We start from the raw sequence: 10406 nt of genomic DNA, 5'->3' as shown, positions 1-10406 counted from the left end.
GAGTTCATCAATTTTGCTAAACTAAATATGCAATATGGCATTAGTAAAAATAAATTCTTGGAATATGAACAACTTAAATCTATAATTAAAAATAAATATAAGCATATTAATGGTGGTTTACAAGTCCCAACTAATATAATAGAGTTCTTAGAGCTAACCCCCCCCCCCAAACTACTGTCTAAATCATACAGGACACTGACTAAAATAGATGATTCGATATCTCTTCCTATAATGAAGTGGGAAAAGGATTTATCAGTTAGCTTTGAACAAAATTTCTGGGCTCAGACATGTCTAAGAACTTTCAAATTGACTAGAAACACCAACTTACAACTAATACAATACAAAATCCTTCACAGAGTACACTACACAGGACAAAGATTATTCAAGATGGGTCTGGCACAATCTAATATCTGCCCACACTGCATAGGCAATCATCCTGATAATTATTTTAATGCGTTATGGTTATGCACACCAGTCCAAAGGTTCTGGACACAGATATGTAAGGACTTATCAAAGTGCTTGAGCTGTAAAATTACACCTTCCCCATCAGTTTGCCTGCTCGGTAATTTTGAGGAAAGTCCTCTGAAAAAAGAAATAGTTTACATGGTTTTTACTGCTTTATGTATCGCAAAGAAAACTATCCTCATGAATTGGAAAAGTAAACAAAATCTCAGTATCAATCAGTATAGAGATCTTTTGTTGGATCATATTAATCTAGAGATAGCATCTGATTCCACATCTGATTGGTCTCTTTGGGCTCCTCTGATCAACACCATCACTTAGTGGAATAGGGGGCGGTGGGTTGCTTCCTGCAGGGCGCAGTGGCTGGATGGAGGGGTTCCTGGGGCCCTGGGGGCACTTGGAGTAGGGCGCCTGGTGGATCCGGCTCCGGGGTCTGTTGCCCCCATCTGGGAGGAGTTTGGGAGGCCTACGGGTGGCCTACAGCAGCCGCTTGCGGCGCTCTATGGGAGCTGCGTGTTGACGGACGTGGGTTACTGACCTGGTAGCTGTGCTGCCGCTGGGTGGGTCTGGGGGTCTGGGGTCCTAGGTGGCGCGCTGCCCTCGGGCGCGGGCCCCGGCGGGGCCTCGGGGGTTCAGGTTCCGGGGGGTGTGCCGCTTTTGGTGTGGGCTGGCGCGTGCCCGGGTGTCCGTCCCTGCACGGGGCCTCTGGTGCGCTGGGGGGCCTCGGGGCCCGTTGAGCTGGTAGGGGGGCATGGTCATTAACATCTCTGGGCAGATGCTCTTCTCCTTCATTGGATAGGCACTCTGCCAGTGGGGGGAGGGGGATAGGAGGGGGAGTAGGGACCTACCCAGCCTGGATGTCTACTGTCGAATGTATGGTGAGTTGTTTGAACGTTAGTGTTGGGGAGGGATTAAATGTACGGGTGGGGGGGGGGGGGGTGGGGGGGAGTTGACGTTCTGGTGGGCTTGTGTCCGGCCCCCTGTCCCGGTCCTGGTCCGTGTCGTCTTCCGGTGCGGGTTTCACCTGGGGGGTGGGGTTTGGGATGGCTCGTGCGGGCCGGCTGGCCGGGGTCCCCCCCTCTTATTATTATTATTATTATTATTATTATTATTATTAATTTTTTTATTTAGTTTAAGTAGGCTTGGTGGGTGGGCTGGGGGGGTTGAGGTGTTGGTCCTGGTGGGTGGTTGGCTGGTGGGCCCTGCGGCCTCTCCCTCGCCCCCGGGCTACGGTGGTGCCGCTGGCGAGGCCCCCTTCTCTGAGTGGGGCTTTCGGGGAGCGGGGGTGCCTATTGGAGTCAGTAGGGGAGCTGGCTCCCTGGGTTGGCTTCCCAGTCATTTGCTCCCCATCCCCGGACTCCTCCCTCTGCCTGCTCCATCACGCCGCCACACATGTAGGTCCTGAGGGAGGGGGCGTTACTGGAGGTTGCCACTTTCTGGTGACGTCCCTCTCCCCAATTTTATCATGCATCTTAGACACTTTCATTTCAAACATTTTTCACATCGCACACTCATATAGGCCATGGTAGGGGGGGGTGGGGGGAAGACGTCTGGGGGGGGGGGCTTATGTTGTGTGGGCCTCACCTCGGACGGCTCCCTTCACCTCCTCTCCCACTTAGACATTGAGGGTTCTGGGCAGTCGCCCGGAGGGGGTGCGCTGGCAACAGCTACCTTCCGGAAGGGGGGTGGGCTGTGCCGTGCATCCCCTTCGGCGCTCCCAGTTTTTAAACGCACTTGAGAACAACATGCAACAACACAACATTTGAGCAGGCGTAGGGAGGATCGGGGTCTTCTGCACACCCCCGTTCTCCGATGGCGGAAAGGAGTCTGGGGCCTGGAGGAGGTGCGGGCCACTGTGTCCGGGGTCTTGGCGGGGGGCTGCGGTGTGTAGTCAGCGGCTTGCCAGGTCTGGGGCTGATGCCTCCGCTCCCCCCAGGAGGGGCGGGGGGCAGGGATGGCAAGGGTAAGGTGGGGGGAGGGAGGGGGTTTATTAGGTATTTAGGGGGAGGGGGGGGCTCTGGCCGGGTGGCTCGTGCGGGTCGTGTTGGCCCGCCCTCTTGGGGGGGCCCGGTCCGGGGGGCGTCTGGTCTGGGGCCGGGGCCGGGGGTCGGGCACAGGCAGTCGTATAGTCGATTTGGGGTGACCCCCCCCCCTTTGGTCAGTGTTGGATGTGAGTGTTATGTGGGAATGTGTGTACAGCGTCTTTTTTTTTTTTTTTTTTTTTTTCTCTGTGTGTGGTGAGTGGGGCACAAGGGAGGGATGGGGTGAATGAGTTTTTTTTTTTTCCAGGTATGGGTGTGGTCCGCTCCCTCTCCCAAGAACATCTCAAGTCTCCGCTAGGTGCGGAGCCCATCCCCTCCACTTCGTTGGCGGGCACCTCGGCCCCCTGGCGCATTGGTTGGCTTCAGGTTTGGGGCGGGTTCCCGGGCGTGCGCCGGCCCACTCCCGGCGGCCTCTTCGCGGGGCCTGGCCCCCCGGGTGGCGGCCGGGGCCCCCGTCGCGGGGGCGGGGCGCCCCTGGGGCCTCTGGCCCTCAGGGCCCATGGCCGGGACCAGTTCAACGGGGCTAGCTGCCGGCGGAGCCCACGGGCTCGTCTCTGCGGCTCTTGAGGGCGTCGGCATTGCGGTGGCTGGGGGATTTCCTCGGTCGTCTCTGCTCCTTCCTTGGGGGGGGGGGTTGCAGATATCCTGTGTCGGCCCCTCCTGGGCGACCTGCTTTAGGGACCCCTTTGGGAGTCCGGGGTTACGGGTCCCCTGACGCCTGCCTCTGTGCTCGGGGAAGGTGGGTCTTCGGTTCTCCACAATCACTATCAAGCTATTTCTGGATAATCTTCACCTAAACTAGTGCACTTTCACATCTCCCACAGGTGCTGGGTCCCAGGTATTAAGTGTTCACTTATATACAGTAATCTTATAATTTATTTATTTATTTATTTATGTTCTTTCACTTTCTTTTTTCAAATATCACATTACACATGTCAGCTTACATAATAATATATATGATTTAGCAATGGCATCTAGGTGTTATTCGAGTGTATCTGTTGCTTTATGTCTGTTGGTTGTGCTGTTCTTTTTGTGTCTCTTTCCAGGTGATGGAGCAGACAAAGAAGGTTTTATCATTCTCTCCCTTTTATCTCCTCTTTCTTTCACCTCTACTCTCTTTTTTCTTTTCTTTCACTTTTTGTTCTTCCTTTACTCTCCCATTGTCATGTCCATATAATTTGAAATTCTCCTTGCAGGAATCATAATAAAGCTATTTACAAGCATAAATCAAGTGGAGCACTATGGCGAAAGCCGTTTGCTCCACTTGTAAAAGCAAAATCTGTCGAGCTCTATCTGGCATTGATAGAGCTCGACAATTCCTATTGCCATATTGCTAGACAGGACACTGGGGAAAAAAAAAAAAAAAAAAAAAGAAAAAAAAAAAAAAAAAAAAAAGAAATCGGCTCATTTGGTCACGTGAAAACAGCTGGGCTCAGCTTTCTTCCCGGCTGAATAGAGCTGAATGAGGAGTTTTTCTACTTAAATAGATATAACAAAATGTCAGGCAGCTAATAGACAGCCATTTGAGTTTTCCATGTAATCGGACTGCTTCTTCCGGATCAAACCAATTAAGAGCCTTGGCAGACAGGGGTGCTGCACTAGTTGTGGTTGGCTCAATTACTTCATCCAGTCCGATTAGGTGAAAAACTCTAATAGAGGTCTACTAGTAGCTGCCTGATGTTTTGTAATCATATCTATTAAATAAGAAAAAGTCTAATTTCACCCTATTTTCAACGGAAGTTTGGAGACAGTGAGTTGACGGTTTTCTGTGCCAAACTTCTGGCGGGTCACTTCCTGTCTAGCGAGCATGCTGAAAAGCCACTCATTGCAGCTACTTGGTCTCAAATTACTGGTAAATATGACTTCAAAGAAGACTGGGATCGTTTGTACGGTTAGAGGTTGTCATAATAATGGGTATAGAAGAAAGGTTAATGCTGGAGTGTTTTAATCATCAACGGTGTACAAGAGCTGCGGATGCGATGCGAGGTGTCCTACTTCCTTTAGCCGAAGAACGAGAAATCCCTCCACCTGTGGTTAAAAGCTTTAAGTCTGAAGAAACCACCGAAGCGACCGTATTTTTTTAATTTTGTAGACAAAAGACCGACTGAAGACCAACTATGCTAGAAAAGTGGCTGGGCTACGAAGTTGCATTAAAAGCTCCAAGGTGATAAAGAGGAGAACAGACAGGTAAGCTAACTTTAGCCTACTTTAACTCTTAACTGCGTAGTTTGTGTCCATTTTGATAAAACATATGCTTTCACATGAAGACAACAGTCATTTAGCTTTGTTCTCCCTGTGAATTATTATCTGGATATATTTACAACCCCGCAAATTGGTATGGAATTCCGTTTGTAAAGTTAGACAATAAAAGATTTACAGCAAAATATATTTTGCCTGTCATAAGAGATAAAAGGCAGGGTTCATTTTTCATTTTTGTTATTCATAAATCTTTAAACTAGTCAGTTCCAAATGAAAAATGTAATGAACAAGTTAAATGTTTAGTTTATATACTAAACGTTAACTTTGGAGCTAAACGTTTACTTTGGAGTTAAATATTTAATTTGAAAACTAAATATTTGGTTTGCAGCATAATACTTAGTTTACAAACTACAAGCATTTAGCTGTGTAATTAAATAGACTTTGGAACTGTGACATTTACAAATGTATAACATGGTGGAAATCTGACTTTAAAAATGAAACCCAATATTTTCCTATTATGACAGTAAAGAACCCAAAATATTGCTGTATTGTCTTGACTGTGTAACCTTACAAATGACATCCCAGATACTAACTCAGGGTGTTTATAAAAACTGATAGGAATATGTGATATGAATATTTTAATGAGTAATGATCCAGGTGTTGTTCTATTAGCTTGGTGTTAACATAGTTTTAAGTAGTCTTGACATGTTTAATGCTGTATGCTAAACTGATTGTGGTCTTGTGTTTGACAGATGACAGCCACTGTGATGCAGAGGCTGACCGGACCGCTTCATAATCAGAGTCACCTATGAATAAAAATGCTGACACTACAGGCACTGATGATCACACCTAGGAGAAAAGCAGAAGAAGAAGAAGAAGAAGAAGAAGAAGAAAAAAAAATAAATAATGCATGTGGCAGGCAGGCCAGCTGACAGCTTTGCTAGGGCCCGGGACAACGCACACACACACACCAAAAAAAGTCAACTTAACTGTATACTTCATGCCCTGAAAATCTCTGTATTTTATATTGGATATTTTCAACCCATCTATTGAATTTAGTACACTAGTTGATCTTTTCTTCATAAGAGAACAGCAAGCACTGTGCAGCCAAAAAAGGCCATATTTTGGCTGCACAGCCTAAATATGCTTAACTTTGAAAGTTAACATGAACTGCTGCGGAAGATGAACACTCTGATCTACCTGGATGTTCCCTGGAGGACTGAAACGCCTCAGTCAGTGACGTCAGTCTGTGGGTCTGTCGGGGCAATCAGAGAAGTTTCATCTCCTCTCCGTTTCTGTCGCTCGATGTTTTCTTGCTCATGGTTTTTCATGTGCTTAGATAAATTTGTTGTGTTTCCACTGAATTTAACCGGATTTTTACAAAACATACAGCTTGATTTCATTTAAGGTATTAAAATAGAGCCAAACGGCGCTTCTGTTTTTCTGCTCCTGCATTGTCTCTCTCTCTCCGAGTCTGATCACCAGCAGCGCGGTTGTTTGTAAGAAACAGTTGAGTGGGCGGGCCAGGCTGAGCTTGCGTGCTGATTGGCTGGCGCGGCTGAGCCATGTACGAGAAGGGAGGGGGAGCAGCAGAGTGCTGTGACACACAGACTGCTGCTGCAGACAGCGCGCGCTGGCTGACTGACACTCTGACTGACCATTTAAATGGTCAGTCAGAGTGTCAGTTTTCAGGCCCCCCACTGTCCTGGGCCCGGGACAACTGACCCGTTTGCCCCCCCCCCCTCCTGTCGGCATGCGTGGTGGCAGGGAAGGGGCTGGCTCCTGGAGTATCTTTGTCCTGGCGATGAAGTGACGGCATACAGAGGCTTTATCATCAGAGATCTGCTTGAGAGGTGATTTAACCTTGCTCTACCAGCATTCACCCATAAAAGGAGGATGGTTTTCTAATGAGGGTCTAACTGCCACAAGGATTGCAGATGTTCACATACATGTGGAAAGAGTTATCAGGAGGCTCAACGTTTTCACAATAATCTCCCAGACTGTAACCATCAACTTGGTATATAAAAATGGACAAAATCTTTCGCATCTGTGCAGCCCCTGTGAGCATGCAGGGGGAATCATCCACGAACATGCTGTCTGAGCGGAGAAGCCAAAAAGATCCCGATTAGTTATATTCTACTGTAAATCAGTGGAATTATAATACATTAGAATGTGTTTTGGATCTGTGCTTTTAAATATTTCTTTGTTTAGCACCTTGAGGTTTTGGAATTAATTTTTCATTTTTAATAACTTAAGTATTGTATATCCATATTTTCAGACTATTCAGATTTTTACATATGCAAAAGTTGTGTCCAACTAAAATGTGTACTATTAAATTTCACAATCAATTTGACTAGGTAATTTAATTTGCATTTATTAATACTTTGATCAAGTGGATGTTGTCCTAAGCACATGTAACAACCTAAAGTGTATCTTATGTACATAAACTGGCAAGAAGATACAATATTTCATTAATTAAATTTCTTAATTTAAGCAATTTCTTTACATTAAATGTATATACATTTTACTTTTAAAATGGTAAAACATTAAGATTAAACATTTCACTTATAGCATATTTGTAGGCCATCTAATTCTTTGTGGTGCAGGAAACGTCCATCATTCTGCCTTTTGGGGATGGCGCTGCTCATCTGTTCAGGACAATCCAGTCAGACCACGGCAAACTGCACCTTTTAACAAGAGGGTGAAGTTGAGCCACAACAGGCCAAAAAAGAGTGGGACAACTTGAAAAAAATTACAAAGTATGTTCAGGTTTGGCTAATGTAATGAAATACACACACACACACATATATATATATATATATATACATATATTCATATATATATATATATATATATATATATTTATCTATATATATATATTTATCTATATATCTATCTATCTATATCTATCTATCTATATATCTATCTATCTATCTATATATATATATATATATATATATATATATATATATATATGAAACACTCCTTTTTTCTAGCTTCAAAGAAACACTACAGAAAATCTGTTGACAAAAATTGTTTTCCTCTACTTTAGGAATGCAAAGATCCAGGGACAGGGCAGGGGGTCAGTGGGAAGCCTACTGCTGCCACCTGACCATGGTTTATCCTCAGGTTCTGTGTTGCTGTTATTGTTAAATTAAATTATTAAAGTGTTTATAAAAGTTATTGTTGTCTGTGTGTTCTTAAAGTCTTTTAACCTTTTACATTATCTGTTTCATCACTTCTTTACTATTTAAGTAAACTTAGAACAACTTCTCAGTGACAACATCAATTTATTTTTAGAGAAACAAGTATTTACAATAAACTATCAAAAACATTTTAACTATTTACATTAGATTTCAAAATTAACTACTACAACTATTTACAGAAAAATAAATATTACTAAAGAACATACATACACACATATATATATATATATATATATATATATATATATATATATATATATATATATATATATATATATATATATATATACACTTGACTGAGCAGGAGTCCCTGGTGGTGCTGCTGGACTGGATGGGATGCCACACAGATGACCTTGGAGTCTTCTGACTGCGAGTGGGACATCATCTGGGGGGTGGGGGATGCCTCTCTCCACTGTTCACCACATCGTCTATCAGGGTTTGCAGGGCTGACCCAATCGACGGCTGCCATGTTCCTAAAAATGTTGAAGAAGACGCAGAAAATGACTTTACTACAACTGTTTTCATAACCCTTACATGAGAAAAGCTAAAAAGTGATTATACTTGCCATCTAAATGTAATCGTGGTCGGGTAGAACCTCCTCCAGGGCAGACTATTCAATTCAAATTACTAAAGTTAAAAACATATGCCTATATCAAGTCTTACAAATAAATTAGGGCTGGGCAACGATTAAAATATTTAATCGCGATTAATCGCCCTGATTAATCGCGATTAATCGCATTGTATTTACAAACTCCAAGAATGAATTCAAAAGTAGTGTAAAGAGCACTTTTATTTTAATGTTCTGCTGCCATATGAACAAAAGTGTTGTAACATTTGTAGCACTTATTTTATACTGGATATTTTCAACCCATCTATTGAATTTAGTGCACTAGTTGATCTTTTCTTCATAAGAGAACAGCAAGCACTGCAGCCAAAATATGGCCTTTTTTGACCTGCTGTATATTAGCCAGTCCCTAAGCTTGATGTATCATGAAACTGTTGACCTTTTGGGTTTTGTGTTTTTTATTTTATTATTACAATTAAATAATAATAATAATAATAATAATAATAATAATAATAATAATAATAATGTTATGTTCATTGTTTTTTCCAAAATTCACCTCTTATATATTTCAATCCTTATGTAATTTTGTCTGTGTAGTGTGCACCTGCCTGTTGCTTTAATCCTATAAATTTCCCCGTCGTGGGATTAAAAAAAAAGGATTAGCTAATGTTATCTTATCTTAAATAACACTTTTTAATATATGTACTGGGTTCTTTCAAGGTCTTAATTACATGTTATGTGTGGGCTCCAGTAACATCCATCCATCCATCCATCCATCCATCCACTGATCTACCTGGATGTTCCCTGGAGGACTGAAACGCCTCAGTCAGTGACGTCAGTCTGTGGGTCTGTCGGGGCAATGAGAGAAGTTTCGTCTCCTCTCTCCGTTTCTGGGGCTCGACGTTTTCATGTTTTTTCACGTGCTTAGATAAATTTGTTGTGTTTCCACTGAAATGAACCGGCTTTTTACAAAACATACAGCTTGATTTCATTTACGGTAATAAAATAAAGCCAAACGGTGCTACTTCCCCTGTTCATGTTTTTTCGCTGCTGCGGTCTCTCTCAGCTGTTTGTTTGTTAAGTTTGTGTGAGAGCTGAGTGGGCGGGCCAGGCTGAGCCTGCGTGCTGATTGGCTGGCGCCGCTGAGCCATGTACGAGAGGGGAGGGGGAGCGAGAGAGTGCTGCCGTGAAAGCGCGCTGCAGTCAGCGCGCCTGCTGACTGACACTGACTGAAAGCATGTGAGCAACATGCGTTAATGCGCGATAAAATAAATATCGCCGTTAATAGTCTAATGAATTAACGCGAAATTAACGCGTTAACTTGCCCAGCCCTAAAATAAATATAACATTTTATATTTAAACATATTCGTCAATCTGCTGACAAGCGTTTGTTTAATAACTGGTATATTATGATCATTAGCAGGCCCCTGTGGGTGAAAATAATAGCAGGTAAATGTTACCTCTCCACTGCGCTCCTCCAGCCTGAGAAAAATTTGTCGCCAGTTTTACTGCCGCCGAAGCCGTCTAAACCGACTCTCCTCCACCAATAACAAGTAAATAAAAAATAAATAAATTCAATATCCATTTTTTTGCGTCGTTAATCGGCGCTGGTGCTGTTTTTCGCCGGGCTTGGGGTAGACGTGATGACGTCGTATCGCAACCAGGAAGTGCTCCAAAGGCTAGACCGTCCCATTTACCAACGGCTGAGGATCCTCCGGAGCATCCTCCGATGGCTGGGTCCTCCTAAGGCTGTGTAGGCTGGGTCCTTCGAAGGACGCAGCCGCCAAATTGAGACACAGCTTATATATATATATATATATATATATATATATATATATATATATGAATAAATTTAAATAAATTAACAAATACATTTTTTCTGTTCTGTCTCTCCTTGAGGTCGGTCGGTTTTTCTTCAGCTCTCCAGAGCTC

The 10406-nt window shown here is 43.7% G+C and overlaps 1 long non-coding RNA gene across 1 annotated transcript; it reads right to left on the bottom strand.

The window, feature by feature from the left end:
* Nucleotides 1–8204: 8204 nt before the first annotated feature.
* LOC118559535 lies at nt 8205–10129 on the bottom strand. Its single transcript, XR_004928917.1, has 2 exons — nt 9935–10129; nt 8205–8519 (listed from the first exon to the last, which is right to left on the bottom strand). It is a non-coding gene; the product is annotated as an uncharacterized LOC118559535 (long non-coding RNA).
* Between the last annotated feature and the right edge of the window lie 277 nt (nt 10130–10406).

Source organism: Fundulus heteroclitus, unplaced genomic scaffold, assembly GCF_011125445.2.
Source record: "Fundulus heteroclitus isolate FHET01 unplaced genomic scaffold, MU-UCD_Fhet_4.1 scaffold_312, whole genome shotgun sequence".
NCBI classification, from domain to species: Eukaryota; Metazoa; Chordata; class Actinopteri; order Cyprinodontiformes; family Fundulidae; genus Fundulus; species Fundulus heteroclitus.
This window is presented reverse-complemented; position numbering and strand designations above follow the sequence as displayed.